At 44.1% G+C, this 24,869-nt stretch overlaps 1 protein-coding gene across 2 annotated transcripts in view; it reads left to right on the forward strand.

Moving 5' to 3' along the window:
- TMEM200A (transmembrane protein 200A) overlaps positions 1-24,869 on the forward strand; it is a 793,972-nt gene that overhangs the window by 506,239 nt on the left and 262,864 nt on the right. For both annotated transcript variants that reach the window (XM_044064462.1, XM_044064455.1), the window contains exon 2: positions 16,099-16,225. The gene's annotated coding sequence lies outside the window, so the exon portion shown is untranslated. The remainder of the gene's footprint in view (positions 1-16,098; positions 16,226-24,869) is intronic.

Here is a 24,869-nt window from a genome sequence, read left to right on the forward strand (position 1 = left end):
GGAAACAGCAATACCAATCTGATGTGGACCTACACAGACAGCAATACAAGCATGGAAACACAGCAGGTCAGTTGTGAAGCCTAAGGATAGCATCCTGCATGACTGGCAGACATCTCTGCAGCTGGCACACAGGCATACATTAGGCCTGCACACAGCACACATAACACATAGCACACAAATCCTGTGTGTCAAACAAGCACAGTCTGTACAGCTATATAACACTACTGCCGCAGTTGTGTTAGGTACTTTTATTGTCCAGTACAGTGAGACAATGCTCACCAGGCTGGAAAAGGTGTAGGTCACAGTGATATGCTCATGGGGCACTATGGTTCACCACATAACATAAACATACAAGTCAGTCAGATGCATGGACACATATGACTCAGTCATTGTCCATGCCACCACAGCTGATGTGGGATGTCCCTCACTGGGATACATGATAGGGAACATGGAAGGGATCACTGAGCAAGTGACACAGGCTGGTAGACCCCTGACCTTGGTTGGCATCAGACCCTCACCAGGGATTCTGACAAATTACTGAATGCTAATGAATTAGTGTAGCTACAACACCCTAGCTGAATGGTTCTTAGCATGCAGTCACTGCATTGCTATGGAATACTGTCTTACCACTCCCACAACAGGTGAAAACATGCAGCTCTTGTACATCAACAACATGTAGACTATATGCCCCAGACCAGGTGTGCGTCCCTCACTACTAGGCTGATAGCATCTACATCTCACACTGTATGTACACATCCCACATGCTGCACCTGCACAGAAGACCACGGTCATAATGTTACCCTGTGCAAATACCATGTATTCACATGTGGCAGGCATCACACATGGTAACTATTGAAGGTCACAGGTACATATGTGTATTTGGTACACACATACATCATGTGTGCATTGCCATAACTGGTTTAATCAATGTCATGCATTATTGTGAGTGACAACCCACACACATGGGCATTCTGTGTGTGCAAAACACACGTGGCATGTCTGTAATCAAAAGCCATACATAATTGTGATATCGTTTAGAAAGGGGTATGTGCATCCTGTAGTGTGTTTTCCCAGTTGCCAAAACGGATATATCAATCATACACAATTACCCCCCCTTCGCACAAACTTGCCACTTGCTGGATTCAAACCCCTAACTATGTTATGACACTAGAGACGGACGCATTAGCGCAGCATGCTATTCGCATTACTGGGAGACTTCCTTTCCCCTGATATACTTATAGGGTGCTGACATCATCAGAGTTTAGAAAGTGGAATGATCATCCTGTGGTGTGTTTTCCCAGTTGCCAAAAGGGATGTTTCTTTCATACACACTTACACACACACTTACCCCCCTTCATACACACTTGCCATCTGCTGGATTCAAACCCCTAACTAACTATGTTATGACACTATAGACGGACGCATTAGCACAGCGCGCTATTCGCATTACTGGGAGACTACCTTTCCCCTGATATACTTATAGGGTGCTGACATCATCAGAGTTTAGAAAGTGGAATGATCATCCTGTGGTGTGTTTTCCCAGTTGCCAAAAGAGATGTTTCTTTCATACACACTTACACCCCTTCACACACACTTGCCACCTGCTGGATTCAAACCCCTACCTAACTATGTTATGACACTATAGACGGACGCATTAGCACAGCGTGCTATTCGCATTACTGGGAGACTTCCTTTCCCTTGATATACTTATAGGGTGCTGACATCATCAGAGTATAGAAAGTGGAATGATCATCCTGTGGTGTGTTTTCCCAGTTGCCAAAAGGGATGTTTCTTTCATACACACTTAGCCCCTTCACACACACTTGCCACCTGCTGGATTCAAACCCTTACCTAACTATGTTATGACACTAAAGACAGACGCATTAGCGCAGCGCGCTATTCGCATTACTGGGAGACTTCCTTTCCCCTGATATACTTATAGGGTGCTGACATCATCAGAGTTTAGAAAGTGGAATGATCATCCTGTGGTGTGTTTTCCCAGTTGCCAAAAGGGATGTTTCTTTCATACACACTTACACACACACGTACCCCCCTTCACACACACTTGCCACCTGCTGGATTCAAACCCCTACCTAACTATGTTATGACACTTGAGACAGACGCATTAGCAGAGCGCGCTATTCGGAGTACTGAGAGATTCCTTTTCTCCGATATACTTATAGGGTGCTTACATGATCAGTGTCTAGAAAGGGGAATGAGCATCCTCTGGTGTGTTTTCACAGTTGCTAGGAGTAACATTTGGACCAAGTGTGTGAGCATGCCCAGTTCAGCCTTCCCATGGCATGTTGTGTGAAAGATGTCTCATTTATCTAAGTGTGTGAGCATGCCCAGTGTGGGCTTTACATATGTTGAACTCTGCAGCCCATCACATTTGTGGATGAGTGTGACCTTCAACAAATACCTCCAGTTTATGGTTGTGTGTTCTGTGCCATGTTGTGTAGTTACTGTCTGAATGCTTTTTGTGTGAACAAAACAGGGAGTATACTGTGCCTGCAGGTTTTGCATGGGATACTTTGCACACAATTGTCAACATCCGTTCATACTGACCTAACACTATAGCACTGTATAGTGTAGTGTTTCAGTGCTTTCACTGTGGTGGTCAGTATCCTGGGCTTTAGTCCTATCACCGCTTTACATTTCCATAGTGTGCACAACAGCCTGGTTATGGTCCAGTTGTGCACATCTGCACAAAGGCGGTGCCTCTACAGACCCTGGTAATTACTGCCCCATAAGCTTAACAAGTCTAGTCTGCAAAGCTATGGAGAGGATCATAATTGAGCTCATAAACAAAGATATGGGGGACATGCAGACATTGTACCCATCCCATTTTGGCTTGGTCAAGGACAGATCATGCCTTTTGTACTGGGTTGACATCTTCAAAACAGTCACTTAGGCCATTGTTGGGGAAAGGCAGTCCATACAGCCTACCTTGGCCTTGCAAACACTTTCAACACAATACCCCACTCAGGTATTGTGGAAAACCCTAACAACTGAAATGTAAACCCATATGTCACAAGATGGGTTGCAAACTGGCTTAAGGACGGGACCCACAGGATTAGAGTTGCTGGCACTATGTTAGACTCCAGGCTGGTCACAGGTGGTGTCACACAGGGCTCAGTCCTTGGACACCATTGTTTGTCATGTACTTCCCAGAAGTACAGGCCAACATGGGAGGACTTTGAATGACAATGTTTGCAGATGACTGCACACTGGGCGCCATAGTGGACAGTGCATCAGACACGGATATCCTTCAGAAGGGACTCACAGTAACTGATAGCTGGTGCCAGGGCCATGGCCTGAAGTCAAAGTGCACAACATGTGTAGACATACCCTTCAGGAAAAGCAAGGTAACCCCAAGCTACCATATAGGTGGCAATCCTCTAAGCACAGAGGAGGTTATCATGGACCTGGGGACCCAGGTTGACAGTCGCCGTTCTTCTGAGACTCACGTTGCTAAGGTGGCTAGAAAGACCTTCTACATTGCCCACCTGATCAGGATGGGATTCACATCCAGATCTAGTGGGTCATTGTTCCCTGTACTCTTCACTTATCAGACCGGTGATCGAGTAGAATGCCCTATTCTGGCTGTATGTCACCCAACATCTACAGCAATTGGAGACACCCTGAATGTCCCCACCTAAAGGATCATGGAACCCCAACAGCTGTCATATGCTGCCAGATTGAAGACACTCCCACTCTATTCACTCACATACCGTCTACTTAGAGGTGACATGTGCCTGACATGCGAGGCCATGTCCAAACAGGGATTAATGGACATGCTCCACCTCAGAATCGGCAGATCCACCTGAACCACTAGTGCAGGTGACATACACCTTAGCAGGGATGTACGTTGGACATGTTGGAGGGATGGAGTTATCACCCGGAGACTCCCTATGCTGTGGAATACAATCCCGGTCCATGTGAGGCAGAGCACCTTGCTGGCTGTGTTCAAGAGGTATCTTGACCTGTGGATGGAAGGTCATACGTTTAACCCGGGGATCGTCACTGTGTCACTGCTGGAGAGAGGCATGACATAATAATGGGCACAGTACTGTTTCCATATAAGGGGTGGTGTATGCCATTGAACTCTGTGCTAGGCTTATACCTGCCTTAGGGGAGATAGCCTAGTATAAACCTATGTACCTATGAACCTATCTGACCATGTTGCATTATGTTCAGATGTGAACTACTTACAACAGCCTCATCCAACATCAGTTGTGTATTCCACAACATGGGTGTACATTGGCAAACACTACCGATGTGCCCTAGGCCATTTCTAATGCTAGTCGGAGAGTGTGTTTGTCCATCAGCACATTGTAAGTGTAGTTTGCCATGACATATGTCTTGTTTAGTATACTGTGCCTCTGTCTACCTGTGACATAACATTGATACCCAGGGTAAACCTCCCATCACCCATCCACTCATTAGGATTCCTGTTGAGGGGGCTCAACGAGTGTCTCTACGGACAACCTGTACTGGTAGTTTACTCATGCGTGGGGGTGGCTTCTGTGTTTTGGATAATGCAGTACTGCCTGTCCTGAATATGTCAATGCTGGGGTTCAGGTCCCTCATGTGCATAGCCCCCTGCCATTCAGATTGTACAAGGTGCAGCATGTGCATTGATTCCAGCTTGGACATAGCTTTCTACATCAGGCACAGCTTGCATCTGGGTGGACAGCATGGCAGTGTGTGGAGCTGCACTCTGTTTAATCAGGCTACACATTACATGTGTTACAGCTCTGTCATACTCCTGGTGAGGTACTGTTGTGGACTTTACAGGTGCTGGATGTGTCTGCATGAGGTACACCCCACAGGGGCTGTTGTGGTCATTTCTAATGCCGATGAAAATAACTGCAGAACCACAATGACCTCCCCTTAGCTAGATGTCAGACAGCATGAACCATGCAATCACAAATAAAAACAGGACCCTCTCCACAAAGGGAAAGTGTCCTGTCTGGTGGACCCCAGCCATAAACAAACTGTATGACAGATGAGGGTTACTAATGCAAGACAGAGCTACATCTCCAAAAGGGAAGACAGCTGTGATCAGCACTAGTAGAAAGCTACATTATCTCATAAAGACATGCAAGGTCAACCTGGGGACATAAATCACCAAAGACAATGAAGGTAACCACACTGCTTTCTTCAGTTATGTCAGACACCTGGTTGTGAACCCTCAGATATGCTCAGAGTTGGTACACAACAACATATATTCCAGTGACCTGACAGATATTGGCAACATTCCGGACAGCTTCAGTGCGATTTACCCCCTCCCTCACCCCCAAAAGAAGATAGTTATCACTGCTGTATGTAACCTCACTTTCATCTTGGATGTCCATGTGAGAGCCGCACTCAGCAAAGACAAGTACACAGCATCCATGGGACCTGCTGGTATCTCCGGTTGCATGCTATGTGAACTCCAGAAGGGGCTGGACCCATATATACAACTGCTATTTCACCTTAGTCTTGCTACAGGATATGTACCTGAACACTGGCATACGGCAACAGTGGTCCCACTCCACAAAGGAGATGCCTCCACAGACCATGGCAACTACCACCCCACAAGCTTAACCAGCCTTGTCTGCTAAGATATGGGAAGAGTCATTATGGAGCTCTTACACAGACACATTACTGACCTACGGACCCTTGTTCCCACCTAGTTCAGCTTTGTACAGGGCAGATCCTGCCTTTTGCACCTAGTTGACTACTATGAAACTGTCAGTAGGGCCATCGATGAAGGCTACGCAGTCCACACAGCCTACCTGCACTTGGCTAAGGCCTGTGACACAATACCACACTCAGGCATCATAGCCAAGCTCAACAGCTGACATATAACAGCATATGTCGCAGGATAGGTTGCAAAATGGCTAAGAAACAGAACCCATAAAGTCAACATTGCAGGTGCCTTGTCAGATCGGAAGCCAGTCACAGGTGGTGTCCCACAAGGATGTGTCCTGGGACCCCTCTTAATTGGTATTTACTTTTCAGATGTGAAAGCAAACATAGGGGGGTTGTGGCTGACACAGTTTGCAGATGACTGCAACCTAGGCACCATAGTGAATACATCAGCCAGTACACACATACTACAGAATGCCGTCACAAAGGCGGATAGCTGGTGCCAGACGCATGGCCTGAAATTGAATGCAACTGATGTGTATTCAACCCTTTGGGGGGAACAAAGTACCCACAGATCAATACATAGACAGCAACCCACTGAGCACAGACAACAAATCAGACACCTGGGGACACATGTAGATAGTGACATCTCTTTTGACACCCCTGTTGCCAAGGTGGTTAGGAAGACTTTCTATCTTGCCCACCTTATCATGGAGGGTTTTCCATCAAGATCATAGGAGGTCATTGTTCCACTATCCTTCTCCCTTATCAGGCCCATGATTGAATACAAAGCCCCATATGGTATGTACCTAGCCCAGCAATTGCAACAGCTGGAGACACCCCAAAAGTACCTACCATGAAGATCAGGGTTCTTCAACACATGTCATATGCTTCCAGAATAGAGGAAATCCAGCTTTGTTCAGTGTCATACCGCATACTTACAGGTGACCTATGCCTGACATACAAGACCATGTCCAATCAGGATTTGGTGGACATGCTCCACTGCAAGCAATCCAAATCCACCAGAGCCATGAGAGCTGAGGATTTGAACCTCAGCACATACATGTATAGGACATGCTGGAGGGACAGAGTCATAACTCAGAGGCATCTCACACTCTAGCAGAGTATCCCAGTTCATGTTTGACAGAGTCCCTCACTGACTCTCTTCAGGAGACATCTGGACAACTGCATATGAGACGGAGACACAGACTAGACAGAGGCACAGTCATGTTATTCAATTACATAAGGGGGTCATAATGTGTCACTATTAAGTCAGAGGCACAATATTCAGAATCTATTCTGTACACTTATTACCACTATAAGGGGTGGCAATATCCACATCACTATGGCTAAGCTGATACATGCACTAGGGCAGATAGCCTAGTAGTAGACTATGACACTATGAAACACCGGTGTATGTGTAGGTATTGTCAATCAAACACTATGATGTGGTTTGGGGGGCTTGATATCTCCCTGTATTCCAACATCGTTTTGTCTATTCCTTCTAGCATGTCTAGGGATCAGTTGCTAGTGTCCTCTCCTGCTCAGCTGGTGAACCTGGGAAAATTGAGGCAATGTTACACTTGCCTCATGTACACTGACAACCCTCTCCTTCTCCCATAAAACACACATACATGTGAGAGATGCAACTATATAGCCAAAGTGGAGGCTGAGCTCTCTCAACATAGGACTAGCAAGACCAGAGAGAAGGTGAAGGTAACCACACACATCACAAACCCAGTCTCACATGGCACTATCACAACTTAAAATCATACACATAGACACACAAAGACATACTCAGAGGCTCTGATCAGAATTCCACCAAAACGGCAGTGGCCACCACAGCAGACACTCACACAACTGCCTCCACAGGGCACAGCACATGCAACACATTGACCACAGAGTCGGTGTGCCAAACAGTCACAGCCCTTAAGGCCAAACACAATGCCAGACACACTTGTCATAGGTGACTCCATAGTCAGACACACTGACGTCCCGCTCACCAGATCGGGTACGGAGGAGGTAACTATCGGGCACTGGAATCCACCACATAATGCAAGCACTCAGGTCACTCAACTGCAAGTACAAGTCTGACCCAGTCATTATCCATGCTGGTGTGAACGACCTGAGATGTACCTCCCTGGACTACATGGAAAGAGACATAGAGGATCCCTCTGATTATGTAGGCCAGGCAGGTGGTGACCCTGACCTTCAGCAGTATCCTACCTTCACCAAGTATGATGCCACATAAACAGAGACAAGATGATCAGCTGTAATATTTTGCTTAAACTATGGTGTCATTCAAAGGGGGTCCAATGTCTGTCTGCCTGGGATGACATGCTGGACAGGCCACAGTGATTTGCAAGGGACGGCTTGCACCTGTCACCCCTGGGCTTCCGGATTTTGGATGATGCTCTTGCCACCCCCATTGTGCCTTTTTTATGCAAGATTCAGATTCTACACCTACCACCCTAGAACACAGTAAAGGAAAGGCACTAAGGGTAATGCTGCTCAATGCCAGAGGTCTCAACCTCAAGCTGCACACACTCTATGCCCTTCTCAGTATGTAGCACATTGATGTCTGTGCTGTGCCTGAAACCTGGTTCACAGCTTCTAACAGCACCCCGGCACTATCGGGTGTTACCTCATATCATGCGTTCCGGCACCAGAATCCGGACAACACCAAGAAGGATGGTGGGTGTCCATATTCATCAAGGACACCCTCACCTCATGGTTGGTGGCAACACACGATGCATCGGAGACCATCCAGGTGCCAGTGACCGTAGGCAAGACTGCTCTGCAGTTTGTAGCATGTTACATGCCACCCTCTCAAACTCAGGTACCTCACACAGCTATCCTGCAAACACTGCAGGGGATGAATGTATCTCCAAACACCATCCTACTGGGTGATTCCAACTATCCACATATAGACTGGGATCACTAAGCAAGCCACAACACTGTAACACAAAGGTTCCAAGAGTTCATACACTCAAATGCCATGGAACAACTGGTCACCATCCCCACAAGTGGAGACAACATACTAGAACTCATCATCACGAACATGGGGTCACGCTGTTCAATACCAGAAGTATACCCATCATTGGTGAGATCAGATCATGGACTACTCTCAGTGGGAGTCCACATCCCACACACACCCCAGATAGAAAAACAAACAGTGAAGACCTTCTCAAATGCCGACTTCACATTTCTAAGGACTGGTGTGGTCTCTTTCAAGGCCCCCAAGCCAGCGGACACCATTACCCAAGCCGCTGTATCACTTACAAATGCCTTCTACCAGCACCTCCAGGACTGCATGGATCAGGCAATCCCAGACAAAACAAAGACTCTTTGTACCACAGGCAAGCATCCGGTCTGGTGGACCCTAGCCATAAACAAGCTCTACAACACAAGGAAGGAGCTACTATGAGATAGAGCGTAATCCGTAGGAGGGAAGACACCCCTGCTCATTGTGAGTAAGACACTGGGTTCCCCCATACAATCATCCGAGGCAAGTTTTGCGAGTAAACCCACTCAGGACTCAAGGGACAATCATGAGGCCTTTTTTACCTATGTTTGAAACCTGGGAGGGAACTCCCAGATATGCTCAGAATTAGTTCGGAATGATGTAGATATCAATGCACCTACAGACATTGCCAACATACTGGCTGTCAGGTTCAGTGCAGATTTCTCCCCCCCCTCCCCCCAACTGGAGGAGTATCTACACCAGAGGATTGTAGCCCCCCAAACATCTCCAATGTTGGGGTGGGAACTGCTCTATCCAAGGCGGAAAACACTTTATCCATGGGACCAGATGGTGTCCCCAGTTGTGTGCTCCATGAACTCAATGAGTAATTACACCCGCAGTTAGGGCAGCTGTTTAATCTTAGCCTCACCTCAGGATATGTGCCCAAGGAGTGGCATACGGCAATGGTGGACCCACTTCACAAAGGAGGTGCCTCCACCAACCCGGATACTACCATCCCATCAGCTTGACAAGCCTGTTCTGCTAAGCTATGGAGAGGATCATAATGGGAATTATAAATGAAGACATAGGGGACCTACAGACATTGGATCCAATCCACTTTGGCTTTGTCAAGGGCAGATCATGCCTTTTAAACTTGGTTGACTTTTTCAAGACAGTCACCCAGGCCATTGACGTGGGCAAGGCAGTCCACACAGCCTACCTCGACCTGGCAAAGGCTTTCGACACAATCCCCACTCAGGTATCATTGAAAACATCACCAGCTTAATTGTGAACCCATACATCAAAGCACGGGTTGCAAACTGGCTAAGTGACAGCACACACAGGGTCAAAGTTGCTGGTGCCATGTCACACTCCAGAGCTGTCACAAGTGGTGTCCCACAGGGCTCAGTCCTGGGCCCACATTTGTTCAGCATCTACTTTTCAGAAGTACGAGCAAACACAGGAGGATTATGGCTGACAAAGTTTGAAGATGACTGCAAACTGGGAAGCATAGTTGGAAACCCATCTGACACAGACATCCTTCAGAAGGGTCTCATAGACACAGATAACTGGTGCCAGAGCCATGTCCTTACATTAAACACTAAACAATGCATAGCCATACCCTTCAGGAAGAACAAGGTTACCACTAGTTCCCATCTAGGTGGCAATCCTCTAAGCACAGAGGAGGTTATCAGGGACCTGGGCACCCAGGTTGACAGTAACCTTTTGTTTGACACTCACATTGCCAGGGTAGTTTGGAAGACCTTCTACATTGGCCACCTCATCATGCAGGGATTCACATCTAGATAAGGGGAGGTCATTGTTCCCCTGTACTCATCACTCATCAGACCAATGATTGCATACAATGCCCCATTCAGAATGTATCTGACCCAACACCTACGGCAATTGGATGGGCCCACAAATTCCTCAACAGGAGGTGAAAGGGTCTCAAACATATTTGTTATGCTGCCCGACTGAAGGAATTCCTGCTGTATTCAGTCGCTTACCGTCTGCTCAGAGGTGACCTGTGCCTGACATACAAGGCTATGTCCATCCCAGAATTAATGAACATGCTTCACCTCAAGACCTCTACATCCATCAGGACTACAAGGGCAGGAGACTTAAACCTCAACACAGATATTAATAGGATGTGCTGGAGGGACAGATTCATCACCCAGAGAGTCCCTATGCTGTGGAACAACATCCTGGTACATGTGAGGCTGAGCACCTCACTGGCTTTGTTCAAGTGAGATCTTGACCAATGGATTGGAGATTGCAGGTATACCCCAGGGATAACCTCAGTATCACTGCTTGACAGAGGCACAGCAAAATAATGGGCATATTATCCATCAAATTGAAGGGGTGGCAGAAGCCACAAAACTCTGGGCTAGGCTTATAAATGCCCTAGGGCAGATAGCCTAGTATGAACCTATGAACCTATGAACATAGGCCTGGGGCAGTTCCTGCTATTAGGACAGTGGTCTGCAGCAAGCTATATAGTAGTAGTCAGTTTTAGCCATTGGTTTTTGACCATGGCTATTCCATGTTGCTTCTTGTTGTGGTACAAACATGGGTGTGTGGTTATCCATGCCATTTATTGCTAGTCACCCTCATTTTTATCTGGTTCCATGTTTTTGCACATGTACATCACTGTATGAGGTGTGACCTGGTAGTGTCAGGGTGCTGATGTGGGCTTTGAACCTGTTTTCTATTACAGCACTGATATCTACATTCTTTAGACTGTGTGTGTTTACACTGCACGCATCTTGATGTTTATACTTCTGGCATTGGGTAGCATTACATCTAGGTTCCTATCCCTTGTGGTACCCATGAGGTGGGTTTGTGTTTTTGTGGTTTATGATTGTTGAGGGTGGATGTTAGTTGGGGTCCTCAGGTGTGCATATGGTACATGATATTACATTACTTAACACATGGCATTCATGCCTCAGGTGGTGCTGCAGGGCCGCCTCTGTCAGATGCACATACTACACTCCCTGTACATGTTTGGAAGCAGGTTGTGTCATGTTAGGCATCCCTGTTACTGTATGAGTGAGTCAGAGCGGGTATCAGTCCCAGTGTTCCTACTGACCAAGTGTATGTGCTATCGTTGCCTCTTTGCCAAGGCCAGGGCATACTGGGCATGCCTCCTTCTGCCTACTGGGACAAGGTCAGGTTGTTCCTCCTCCGAGTCACCTCCTGCCTGTGGTGGCCTTGGCAATGGTGGGGGGATGTTTGGCCCAGCCCTGTGCTGGTCCTGCTGCAGCTGTTTCCGCAGGATCATATTATGTAGCATAGCACATATCATGATCATTTGGGTACATGTAGTTGGTGTGTACTGCAAGGCTCCACCAGATGTGTCCAGACACCGGAACCGTGACTTGAGCAGCCCAAACACACGCTCTATGACATTACGTGTTTGTGCGTGTGCCTCATTATGGTGTTCCTGTTCAGGTGTGTGTGCATTTCTGATGGGTGTCATCAGCCATGGCTCAAGTGCATAACCTGCATCCCCCACTAGGTGTCCATGTGGGAAGTCCCCACTGGCAAATGATTGGTACAGCTGCGTCAGATGCCAGATATGGGAATCGTGGTAGCTCCCAGGGCAGCCAGCACACACATTCATTATTATGCCCTGGGCATCACACACGACCTGGCAGTTGATGGAGGGGTATCCCTTGCGGTTAATGTAGGCTCTACCCCGCTCACCGGCTGGTGCTTTGATGCGTATGTGCATGCAGTCTATTGCACCCAGCACCTCAGGGTAACCTGCTATTTGCTGGAAGAGACGCATATTGCTGGCCACAACCTCACGGTCATTAGGGACATATATATGATCACCGACATATGCTGACATGGCATCCAGGAACTGGTGCAGTACTCTGGAGGCTGATGCCTGTGATATCCCCATCATATCATCAGTTGGTCTCTGGAAGGTACCTGTTGCTAGTATTCTTAGGCCAACACATACCTTGGTTTCCACTGGGATGGGTTCCCCTCTGTTGGTTCTGTGTGTGAGATGTGGCCTACACAGCTCAACAATCTGCTGCAGAAGGTCTCTGTCCACTCTGTAGCGCTCTACTATCTCCAGCTCATGTAACCCATGGTAGGTGACCCTGGGCCTGTATACTCTTCTCCTTCTCCTCACTCTGGATTGTCGGTCAGCATCTGCATTGTCACCACCCTCAGCAATTTCCCTATGCCTGATTATAATAGCTATGGCAGCCCCTAGCATTTCTGCTCTGAGTTCAGTTTTTTTCAGTTTTCAATTCTGATAGCTTAGTTTCTGGCAGTATCTCTTGTGAGAAACAGCCTGCACTGCTCTTTGCAGTCTTTTAAGTGCTGGATTGGGCTTCTAGTCTGCCTGTGTAATTGCCTGCTTCTAATTGTTTCCACCAATTAACTCCAGCAATATCCTCTGGCAGTTTCCATGTATTTTGGTTGTTTCCTGTTTCCTCTCTGTTTCCTGCAGTGGAATAATGTGCATACCAGCTTAAACACGCTCACAGTCACTTAAACGCGCGCACACATCCCTACACGGTGTTACACGCGCGCACACATCCTTACACGGTGTGAACTAGGCTGATTCATGCTAAAACGCGCGCACACTGCCTTACACACGTGCACGCCAGTGCAAACCGTTGTAAACGGTTTGCAACACGCTCCCACATGTTGAACCTACCTTACACGCGCGCACACGCGCGCATGCACGTATTTCAAGAAACTTTGAGTGTAGGGATAGCGTATACCCTCAATTTCTTGACTTTCCTAGTGTTCTGTTGGGACACACCTCCCTCCCTGCTGTCTGTCTGTCATCTCTTACCTTACATTGCCCTCCAATCTGGTACATTTATTGCTATCCTTCCCCCCCGTGATGTCACCTACCTCTTACTCTGTTCCTCCCCCTTCTCTAACTCTTACACTACTCAGAAAGTGCTCATTACCTATGTGGCAGTGATATTCAGTATTGTAACCCTCATTTACATAGGATTGCCTAGTAATGACTAGTTACATATCTTACACGGAGCTTCCCCCCCTTGACAACCACTAAACGGAGGCCATATTCTTTTTGGTCTGCAAGTCCCTCCATTGACATTACATGTAATACATAAATCCCACAATTGTGGGCTTATAAGCTTCGGTTTTCAGTTTTAGGTAGCGCACCCCGTTTGCGCGGGTGTGCGCTGCAGTTAAACCCAGAAATCCCGTGGAAAAAAAAAGTTATATAACTTATTTTTGCAACACATTTTCATGCCAATGGCCACATATTTGGCCATTGGCATGCTTCATGAAGCATATGCACCCTTTATTTGGAGCTGACATAGCTCCGTTTTTAATTTTGCAGAAATGTACTCAGTTGTCAGCTGAGTACATTTCTGCAGCTAACACGTCCGTTACACGGACTGGTTTCGGCTTCGTGGATCGCTCAAATACCTCATTTGCATATCTTTAAGCTGCAAATGAGGTATTGAGCATTTCCACGCCCAGTCCATGTAAGAGACGTGTTAGCTGTCTCTTACACGGAGATTTGGGCTGTTCCTGAATCAGGAGGCTTACACGGAGGCTTACACTACTCTTGAACTCCGTGTAAGCCTTCCTGAATCTGTGTCATTGTGTTACAATGTCACTCATCTCTGTTTTTTATATATAAAATCTCTGTAACAACTAATGCAATGAAAAATACTTTAGCTGTTTGTAGCACATTACTGTTCTCAGCATGACATGGTCTTGGGATGTTAAATTTTAACAACATCAAATGCTACAGTATATTCCCTCTAGCTTGAAACATTCTGGCTGAGACAAATTCCTTTATGAAAAGACTTATCAGTTTTAATTGAAATAATAAATAGTATGACCTTCATGATTTATAGGAGGGAAACAAGTGGAAATGAAAAAGGTGAACGGTATAGAAGAGTTTCTGAGTACTAAACACTACCTATATGATATGAATCAGGGTGAATAAATATGTGATAAGGTAATGGTTAACTGCACTGAAGGATGAAATTTTTCCCAGACATCGCTTACAGGCTATCTCTGTTACAAGGAAACAGTGACAAGAGTGTTTACTTTGATAACAGAGAGAGAGAGACACCATAAAAAGGTGATTATGCCTGCCAGATGACATCCCCATCTGAACTGCCTGTACTAGCTGTCACTTCAGCTAGGAGCTTGCAATGTACATTTTCTAATGAGCTGCTGGGGTGGCTATCCACGTCTTCCTTCAGGACTGGCACTTTACCTTGCAAGGCAGATTAGATGCAGACCTAGTACTGCATATTATGACAGCTCTCATGCTGCTCCTGTGCCCAACAAAGCATGGTGAGAAAAAACAAAGAACTAGCAACTGGTACCAGAAGGAGATACTGCATTCATAAGTGCGCTCCAAGTGACTAAAGGTCACAGTTAGTTACGAGGTCAAGAAAGTTAGAAATCCCTTTCTCTCATTGATGCCACCTGCCCAAATTCTGAAAATGCATAAATGCTACCAGCTAAAAAGCCTTACTGTCTGTCTCATTAAACTGTAGTGCTGCAGTTCTGATTGGAAATTAAAGTGACATCATATGTTATGGTCAGATTTCATTAGTTTACTATCAAGTTCACTAGGATGAGTTTCATAGTATATGGTCAGGATGGCTAAATTAGATGTTAAGCTGAGACCCAAACTTCTTTAAGAAAGCATAGAGTTGAAAAGTATGTATAATAATTATTAGATTTTAGTAGATCAAAACCAATGAGCTATGGTGGTGCAGCGGTAGCATTGTCACCTCACAGCAAGAGGTACTCCCATTCAATTCTCGGCTGGAGCACCTTCTGTGTGTAGTCTGAATGTCCACCTCATGGTTGAGTGGCATTCAAAAGACACGCATGAATGGGCGTGCCTTTGTTGAAGGTTGGGCGTCGGGCTGGCAACTTGACACTGTAAAAATCTGCTGCCAATCATTAGCGGACCAGAGTTCCACTGTGGCGACCCCTAACCGGGAAAAGCCAAAAGAAGAAGAAGTAGATCAAAACCAATAAGTAAAAAACTTAATACTTACTTTTCCTGATATTTTTTCCATGCCATAATCTGGTTTATGCTTGTACGGTATATTTTTGTTTTCTAATATATGGAACTCTTACCCAGCTTCTGCTATGAAACTGTCTTCATTAATCATTTTAAGATTGAACTCCTTAATGAAGGAGAAAGTAACATGTAAATGTAGATGTACAGTTGCATAGCTGTACTGTACTTGGTTATTGGGTTAGTTGTTTAGGCTAAGAAGATACCTACCCTATAAATCAAACAACTGGGTTTATTTAAACTGTGCAGTATTTAATTAGCAAGCTTATGGCAAATACTTTTATTTTTTCTATTGTTTATAATGTATTTTGGGTGTAAGAAGGTTGTGTATTTTTTTGAGACCACTAGTTAACCAGTATGTAAAATAAAATAATAATATCCACAGAGCATGAACCTTACAAATGATATACTTTATTATTTTTGATTGTTTCACTTATAGGGCCATCCACTTCTCCTTTCATGAATGAAACTGTACCTTGGAATGTACTTTACTGATTGCCATGAGGAGGGATGCAACGTGTATATAGCAGGAGTCAGAGAAAACATGTCAGCACGCACAGCAAAGGGTGAGTAGATTCACGTGAACTGAACTGTGAAAACTGAACATGGTTATTACATCTTTCTGAAAAAACAGGTTCTGTAAATCGTGAAATGACTTGTGGAAAAATGTGGGTGCCTAATAATAAAATATATGCCTCTGTTGTTTCCTTTAGCAACTTTTAAAATTTGGAAATCTTTTTTTAGTGTTCTGTATTTTTACTCATTTCTGGTTTTATGCTGATTGCACAGATGAAAGTGTGATCAGGAAAGGAGTACCTGACACCAGTGTAACTGTACAAAGGCAACATCAGCCATCACAACTGTCCCTATTACATTCTTCATTTATAATGAGAGTAACTGTCAGTTTTTCAAGCCTGTGTCATACACATGTGCCTTTAAAACTGCTATTGAGGCTTTGTAGTGTAGTTGTATATGAGAAGGTCATGTTTTACTTGTTATAATCATGCTTGCCTGACAGTGCAAAATCTCTTTCACCATGAATCTGTTTCAGTCATTAAACACAGTAATAGTGCTTCATTTCCATGCTCTTGTAACTGCAGTTGTTTGCCTATATAATGCAAAAAAAAACAAAAAAACAATAGCACTTTTGATAAATAATAGATTTCCTTTGTGTGCCTCCACTACTGCTCAGCCACAGTGTGGTTCTGTGAGACTCTGTGTGATACATATTTTGTTCATGTAGAAATAAAAAATGATTACTTATAATAATAGAGCTGGAGGGGAAGGTCCATTCTTGTCAATAGTAATACTAAAGCTTTGGAACTTTAGTCAACATCTGAAACTTTGTCAGACTACTAACCCTTCCTGTTTTACCCACAATGCTCTGTCATCTAACTTTCTCTCCAGATGCCTATAATGCCACAGTAAGGTGGTACAGAAACAAATAGCTAGCGAGCAGGAAAGATCAGAGGGAGATAATCTAGCTCTGCTGGTACCGAAAGTGTGCATGCAGGCATTTACAAGAAGCTCATATAGAAAAGCATGTCCATTTACTCTTGTACCTTTCTTTGGGCATCAAGGAAGAAGTAAGCATCCAGAGTACCCTGGCCATATACGAAAAGTTTCTGTCCAGTTCTGGAACTGGATTAAATGTGTGGTTAGATGGAGCGAGGGAAGGTCCAGGTGAGGTTTGCTGGATGGATTGGTAATGAGAGTTCTGAAGGGCCTTAATGGTAGACGCTTAGAAACCTGAACAAGGGAATTACACTTTAAGGCCAAAATGGGTCAAAATAAATAACTTTGCAGTTTCTCTGCGTGTGTCTATACATACATTTTTGAAGTAAGAAGAAGTTAGAGAAAAGATTAAAAGAATTGTGGTGCCATTTCTGGATGACAGCATCCCTTAGATCATTCCACAAAAGAAGGATAAAAGTAAGGAAGTCGCTGCAGTTGGTTTTGGCCGGGGATACAAAAAGGGTGCAGCAATGCTTTCCCCAACAACAGAAGAGCTTCTGTGTTACAGATAGGCTGAGAGACTCATCAGACATGAGTAAGCAGTGGCTGAGCCTGTCTCCTGCAAAATTTGCTTCCCCAGTAATGCAAACAGACACCAGAAACCATTCTGCTCATGCAGCCCTATCCTGTTCTGCCATTGCTTTTCAGCACAGATGGTCAAAATTAAGTTCACCCTACTTGTTTACATACCAGCTCACATATATACTGTCAGTCTGAATGGACGTAACACCTTGGGGAAGGGAGTTCTAACAGTCGGCAGTCGGCAATGTAAGGAGGATTGGCATCACATCCAGAACTCTGTTTAGCAGACTGGCCTCTGTCAACAGCATACCTTTGACAGTTTGGCCTTGAAAATGCCCTCCAGCCAAGGACAGACATTATGGCATTGTGATGACTTTCAATAAGAAAGTTCTGGAATTTAGTAATACTGTTTTAAATGCATCTTGCAAGTCTTGGATGGAACTTAACTATGGCACTCTCACATGCAGTCTGACATACTATCGAATTGAAAGTTTTGATATTTTGTAAATCAGCAGGCTTCTTATTGAAATGTTACATCTCCCAGTGCTGAGTCCTGAATCTCAGAAAAAAAGGATGAAAATACAGGAAAAGAGCAAGTATTGAACAGTATGCTTCTCCTTTAAGCTTGCTTTTTGCAGAGAGTATTGCCCCTCTGCAGCCCGTCTAAGAAATGGCAGTCTCTGACGGGTCTATGTCATGAAATCGAACTTCCAAAATGTTGAACACCATAAGTTTGAATTTGGAAGATCGAATTCGGATAACATCGACACTTCAAAACAGCAAATTTTTTGAAAAAATTTGCTGTTCCGAAAAACACACATAACACAATCACACCAAACACCTTCAAAACCTACACTAAACTTAACATACACCACTATCTATGCACTAACCTTAACCCAGCCCTAACCCTAAAGTCAGTCACTACCACACACTTACCTGACCCACACCCTAACCCTAAAGTCCGTCACTATCGCACACTTACCTGACCAGTGCCCTAACCCTAAAGTCCGTCACTACCCATTCGTACACTTACCTTGACCCGGTCCGTAAATGCCAAAGCCGCAGAAACAGCCAACTGAATTCTTTCCCTGCGAAAGAATTCGGGTTTCAGCGGCTTCGACATTCTCAACTTTCAACTTACCAGGTTTGGCCTTCCAGTATTCGGCATTCACAACATTCAATTTCGTGATATAGACCCATCTCTGACTTAGTACATGTAAGTTACAGTTACCAACACCATTTTCATTTAAATACTCATCAAAGTGTAAGTTGGTAAACTCTTTTCACCACCCACTGCTGACTACAGAGTATTTAACAAACCTTTCTACTGTGTAATAGAAAATAAACACAGCTTACTTATACATAATGAAAGAGTCTGGGGGTGGAATGGTGCTTAACCCATCTTACTCCATTTATTATGTGCTTATTATTCTATTTCCTAGAGGAAATGTAATTAAACAAGTCCCTGAAAGTTCACTGACCTGCATTTTCATTCAACCCTCTGCAAACAGCTGAATTTGACAGTCACTCTCCAGCAAGTAATTGTCAAATAGTAGTGTTTTACCATTTGTGAATCCATATTGCATTTTAACAGTGGGTTCTATGAGCTCATTGTTCATAACTGTGACACTACACCTGTGTTAAACAGCCTGGATTAATATCAGAGAAAGTAGTAGTAGTGTAGAAATCAGGGAACGCATAGGTGCAAAAACAATATTATATGTAACTGTTATAATTAGACAACTGTTTGTTTTATTTCTCAACTGTAGGAGCGGGTGGGGGGGGGATCCCCCGACCTTGGCAAGCATTAACAGATAGCCAGAATGTATTGTTGTTATTGGTGCATGCAACATGCACCTTTCTAACACAGTGGGACAGAAGGCTGGTAGTCAGGAGCTGCCCTTCAGTGGTGATACTGCTGGGGTGGTAGGGGTACAACCAGAAATCTGAAACTTGTACTTGGTGGAGTCTACTAATACCCCCCCCCAAAAAAACCTCATGTGCAGATATTATAGATCTACCATATGGTGAAAACTTTCCTAATTAGTCTACATTTTTCCAGTTCTGATTTCCCTAAGTGAACAGTCCCTATGATTGCAGTACATTTGAATACTTCCCTTGATGGGTGTTTCCATTTTCCTCATGATTGTATAATTGTAGATTTAGTATATATATATATATATATATATAGGTAAGGGGTACACAAACGAGCTTGTCCTTTGGAGTTTGTTTCAGTGAGGTGTGCACTGACTTTTTGTAGTGCATTTCTCTCCCTCTTTCTCTCTCACACGCACGCACACATACACACACACACACACACACACACACACACACACACACACACACACACACACACACACACTGTTGTAAGAGAGACTACTTTTATTAATTTCTGTCCCAGTAAAATCTGTGAACGGCTTGTGATTACAGAATTGTGTTGTGACAAAACTCCATATACCAAAACAACTGCTACAGATGTTTAAGGCCTTTAACAAAGATGACTCTGGTAACATGAGCTTTGCAACACGAAGTATCAAAACCATGAGTAAAATGAATGTACGAAAACAACAGTGTACATGTACAGAGCAGTAAAAACACATGTATGGCTTTTTTCTCACTGCATATGTGTATGCAATACACCTGCTCTTGCTCAAAAATACCATACATTGTGCTTTGTTCTGTAGGCTAATATTACCTTAGAATAAAACAATTGTGTATCTTAATTTGGTACTATGGCATTGCACTTTTGGTGCAGATTTTACAAATAAGTTAAAGTAATTTTTCTCATTGTATTTCTCTTTATTTTTTCTGCATTTTAAATTAATTGTCATAAAAAGCTCAGCAGTCAGTATTTATTTGGTGTTTGTGTATATTTATGTATGTGTTTATATATGCATACTTATCTATTATAGCTCTTCAATGCAAAGCCCTTTTAGAGAGGGGGATGGAGCAAGAGAGAAGAGCTGTGCATGTACTATACATATGAATCATTCCTCTCAGCCATTTGGCACAAGAATACTGAAAAAAGCCATATGTAATGTGAGTACAAAAGGCCCCAAATCACAGGCAGATTTTAAATATTGCTCTTATAGGTTAATAAGAGATTGCTAGTAGCTTAAGAGCCATTACAAACCTAGCCATTATTACCCAAATTGTATCAGATTTTTGAACCCTAAGGGCTAGAGGGTGACTTAGCTTTGTGCCTATGCCTTTGAGTATTTTACAGACTGCCCTGTCTATGAAGGACATGGACACCATCCCAGCAGGGAATTTACAACTCCCCATCCATTGATTCAAACTGCGTTTGAAAAGGGTCAGGGAGGGGCATTCCTTTACTTGAACAGGAAGTCTGTTCCAGAGAAGGTGTAATCTCACATATCTGTCTCTCTAGCATATTTTGTTCATGTTACATAGTAGGTTTAGATCCCTAGATTGGGTGACCCTCATGCAGTTTGTCTTGCAAATGTGTAACAATTCCATCAGGCCTGGATTTGTGAGTGATTTGTAGATTAGGCATGGATCACCCCTTAATAGTTGCTAGGAGACAGAATAAAGGGATAGGGCTTTTAGTCGATCCTCATAGGACATGTTGTTTACACCTTGCATTGTTTGTGTAAGAAACCTCTGAGACCACTCCAGCTGTTGCAACTGCCTGATCAAGTACATGCCAAAAGGTGCATTGTGCTAGATTATTCATCTGATGAGGGTCGAATACAGTGGAACTATAACTTCCTTGGCTCTGGATACAATACCTTTACTTATAAGCTGTGTCACATAGAAGGACTTCCTTACCACTATGGACACATGGCAGTCGAAGTTTAGGCTAATATGTATCTGTGTATCACTCAAATCTGAGTCCACTTTTAGGGTCTGTGCTATCAATATTGTAATTTGTAGGGGTATTTGACTTCCCAAACGGTATGATTATGTAATTTTTTTTTTCATTTAATTTTAGGCCATGGCTATGGGAACAATCATTTGTGTGAGTCAGACCATGCTAAAGGATGTCTGTATCACTGAGGGATTCAATGATTGCCCCCAACTTGCATTCATCAGCAGACTTAGTCAGCCAAAGGCCTTCTACATTAGCCGTGTTTCAGAGAACTATATTCCAAAACAGGAGTGATCCCAGCATTGAGCCCTGTAGCACGCCACTAGTAACTGACCTCTTGCTAGATCTGGATTCACCCACTCTAACGACATGTGTCTGGTCCATGAGCCATTTGGCTAACCATCTGGTGACGTAGGGATTTATGCCCAGTTTTGTGAGTTTATCTATAATATTTAAGTGGGGAATTGTATCAAATGCCTTAGCCAGGTCACGGTAGGCAGTATGCACTGTTTTACCATCATTCATGTTCCTAGTGACTTTCTCAAAGAAGTCCACTAGATTGAGCAGGTATGACCTGCCCTTGACAAAGCTGAATTGGGTTGGGTCCAGTGTTGGAGGGTCTAATTTCCCAGGACTGTTGATGGTCCTCTTTTATGCACATGGATGACTATTGCTATTCTTCACTCCACAGGGACAAAGCCAGTCTTGAGGCTGTGGTTAAATAGAGAACCTAGTGGGCCAGATAGGTCCTGTTTCAAGCTATTTAAGAAGCATCCTGGGATATTTTCAGGACCTACTGAAGCTATGTTTTTTAGCTTTAGAGAGTGCAGTGGCGACCTGCTCTTTGGTGATAACTGGTAGTGAAATTATGGAGAGTATTTCTTGGGTGGGTAACTGGAGGTAATAGGGAGGTAAAATTTGAGCTGAATTTATTGGACAGCAGATTTGATGTATCTTCTGACTGAGTATAGGTGATACTGTCTACAACTAATTCCACACGTTTAGGTACTGCCCTTAGACTGAGGATATAACTGAAAAATCTCTTATGGTTATACTTAGCTTAGGAGGCTATTTTTGCCTCACAATTTGCTTTTGAAGACTTGACTAGTCCTCTGATTTGCTTATTTAGACTAATGAGGGAATTTTTGCTCTGTTGTGCAAATTCTCTTACTTCTAGACAGGATTTTATTTCTTTTGTTGTATAACCTGTTTATAGCAAGAGTCCACCAGGGTGGCTTGTTTTTGCAGTTTGTCCTAGGCTTATTTTGGTCTGGTACTGATGCTTATATGCAGTTGTTTATATGATTGCTCAGGGCTTTTATGTATGCCTCCACATAGGCTTCTGTCTTTTCTGGGTTGTGGGAGATTGGAAACCAGCTGTGTTGTCGTGTAATAGGAGCTAGTTTACCTTATATTTGTTTCAAGGGAGACTGCTTTGTGATCTGATCTATCGAGGGCATCACAATTGGGGGGGGGGGGGTGCAATGCTCTTCCATATTTGTAACTACTGGGTCTAGGATATTTGTATCCCCAGTGGGAGTGCAGACTAGCTGTTCCAGGGCATTTGCATTGACAAAGTCTAGAAGTCATTGCGTCTGCATGTTAATGGTCATGCATGCTTCCTAGTTAATGGAGGGGCAGTTGGAATCACCATGAATATGGTATTGGGCTGAATGGTAAGTGATTCTAGTAAATTAAGGTATGATGTATGGGTTGCCTGGTTCATGATGGGAAACCTGTAGCTAGCAAGGATATGGTAATGGATTTTTCCTATGGTTAGTTAGACATGGAGTAGCTCAAGCATGTCATATTGTTTGACCAGGCTTGAGGTGTGCTTATTCTCATGTGAAAGACATTATAGACATGCTCTGCCAGGTTGTTTTTCATGGCTTTGAACCACGTTTCAATAGCTACACAGACGTAAGTATTCGCCAAGGTGAGGAGTGTTTCCAGGGAGTGTAGTTTCTTGTTGACACTCCTGGCATTAAACAGCTTTACCTTTAGCTTATTCTGAGTATATTTTACAATGTTAGACTGTTTGGCAGTACCTACAATAGGCACTATAGGGGTGGATAATGCTTTGACCAATAATCCGAAAGTCTAGCAGTGTCAGGTAAAGACCATCCCTGGCAAAGCAGCATGTCCTGTCAATCATGTTCTGCCAGGCTGACAAATATTGGACCCCTTGGAATGACACCAGTACCTTAGTCAATTATTAAAGTCAATCATTTTCTGTTGTTATGGTGGAATCATCCCTGGAGACAGTAGCATGCTGCTCAAGGCTAGGCTCATACCTGCCCGTGACACTTATTCTGAAGGCTCAATTATGTCTTTCTTCATATGCTCCAGGGTGCTAGGTCTCAGTCATTTACAGCCACATGGACCATGACTGAGTCATACTGGTATGTAGGGTTTAGTGACCTAAGTGCTTGCATGATCTGGAAAATCCTGGCCATGACAGGCAACCAGATGTAACCTTCTCCTTATTCAGCCTGGTGAGAGTGACATCATTGTGCCTCACAGTGGAGTCTTCTATGACCAAACTATTGGGTTGTGTGGTATTGTGTCTTAGTGCTTTGTAGTTAAGACTTGGGAAAATGTGGTTTTGTGTGTTATGGTGGGAGTGGTTTTGGTGTGCAGACAGAATTTTGGAGGACTGCATCTGAGAGGCCTTTGAGGTTTGAGTAAGTTACATGTGAGCACCTCTGCATATGAGCTTGTATGTGTCTGGTCCTTTGTAAATGCAGTGAGTGTTTTGTGTGTCGCTTACAACCTGTTTGGTGTTTTTTTGTGTCTGTATGTGAGAGTATTGTCCCTAGCACCATTGCGTAACTGCATCTGTCACTGTCACATACTATATTCGCCTGTTTCAGAATTAAGTGGTTGTCAGTTTACATAAGGCAATTGCTGCACTGCCTCAGGATGTCGGTGTCCACCAAGCTAGCAGAAAACTGCCTATCCCTGTTTGCAGGTCCTTAATGTGTGGTTTACAAGGGAAAATAATAGGTGTTTGCAACTGGATGAGGGATGGGTACTTACTTAGTGTACTCTACAGCTAACCTATTTATCGATACTGCCCAACAGGCAAACCAGTTGCACTTTGAGCAGCAGTAGTTCTGAGTGCTATAATACTGCAATCTAGTGCTGCTCAGTATACAAACTACTTACTTCTTGAATAATGGACTGTGGAAATTTTCAGAGATAGTTTTTGTAGGGAAAGTAGAACTTCTAGTGATTGTGTATTTACAGGGCACTACTAACTGTCACTGCATGAAGCAAATGTGAGCCTTATATAGAAGCAGAAATAAACAAGTTTTAAACTAGATTTGCCCACAGGCCAA

The sequence above is a fragment of the Protopterus annectens genome, chromosome 1.part0 (assembly GCF_019279795.1).
Source record: "Protopterus annectens isolate FY-2018-M chromosome 1.part0, PAN1.0, whole genome shotgun sequence".
Taxonomy (NCBI): Eukaryota; Metazoa; Chordata; order Ceratodontiformes; family Protopteridae; genus Protopterus; species Protopterus annectens.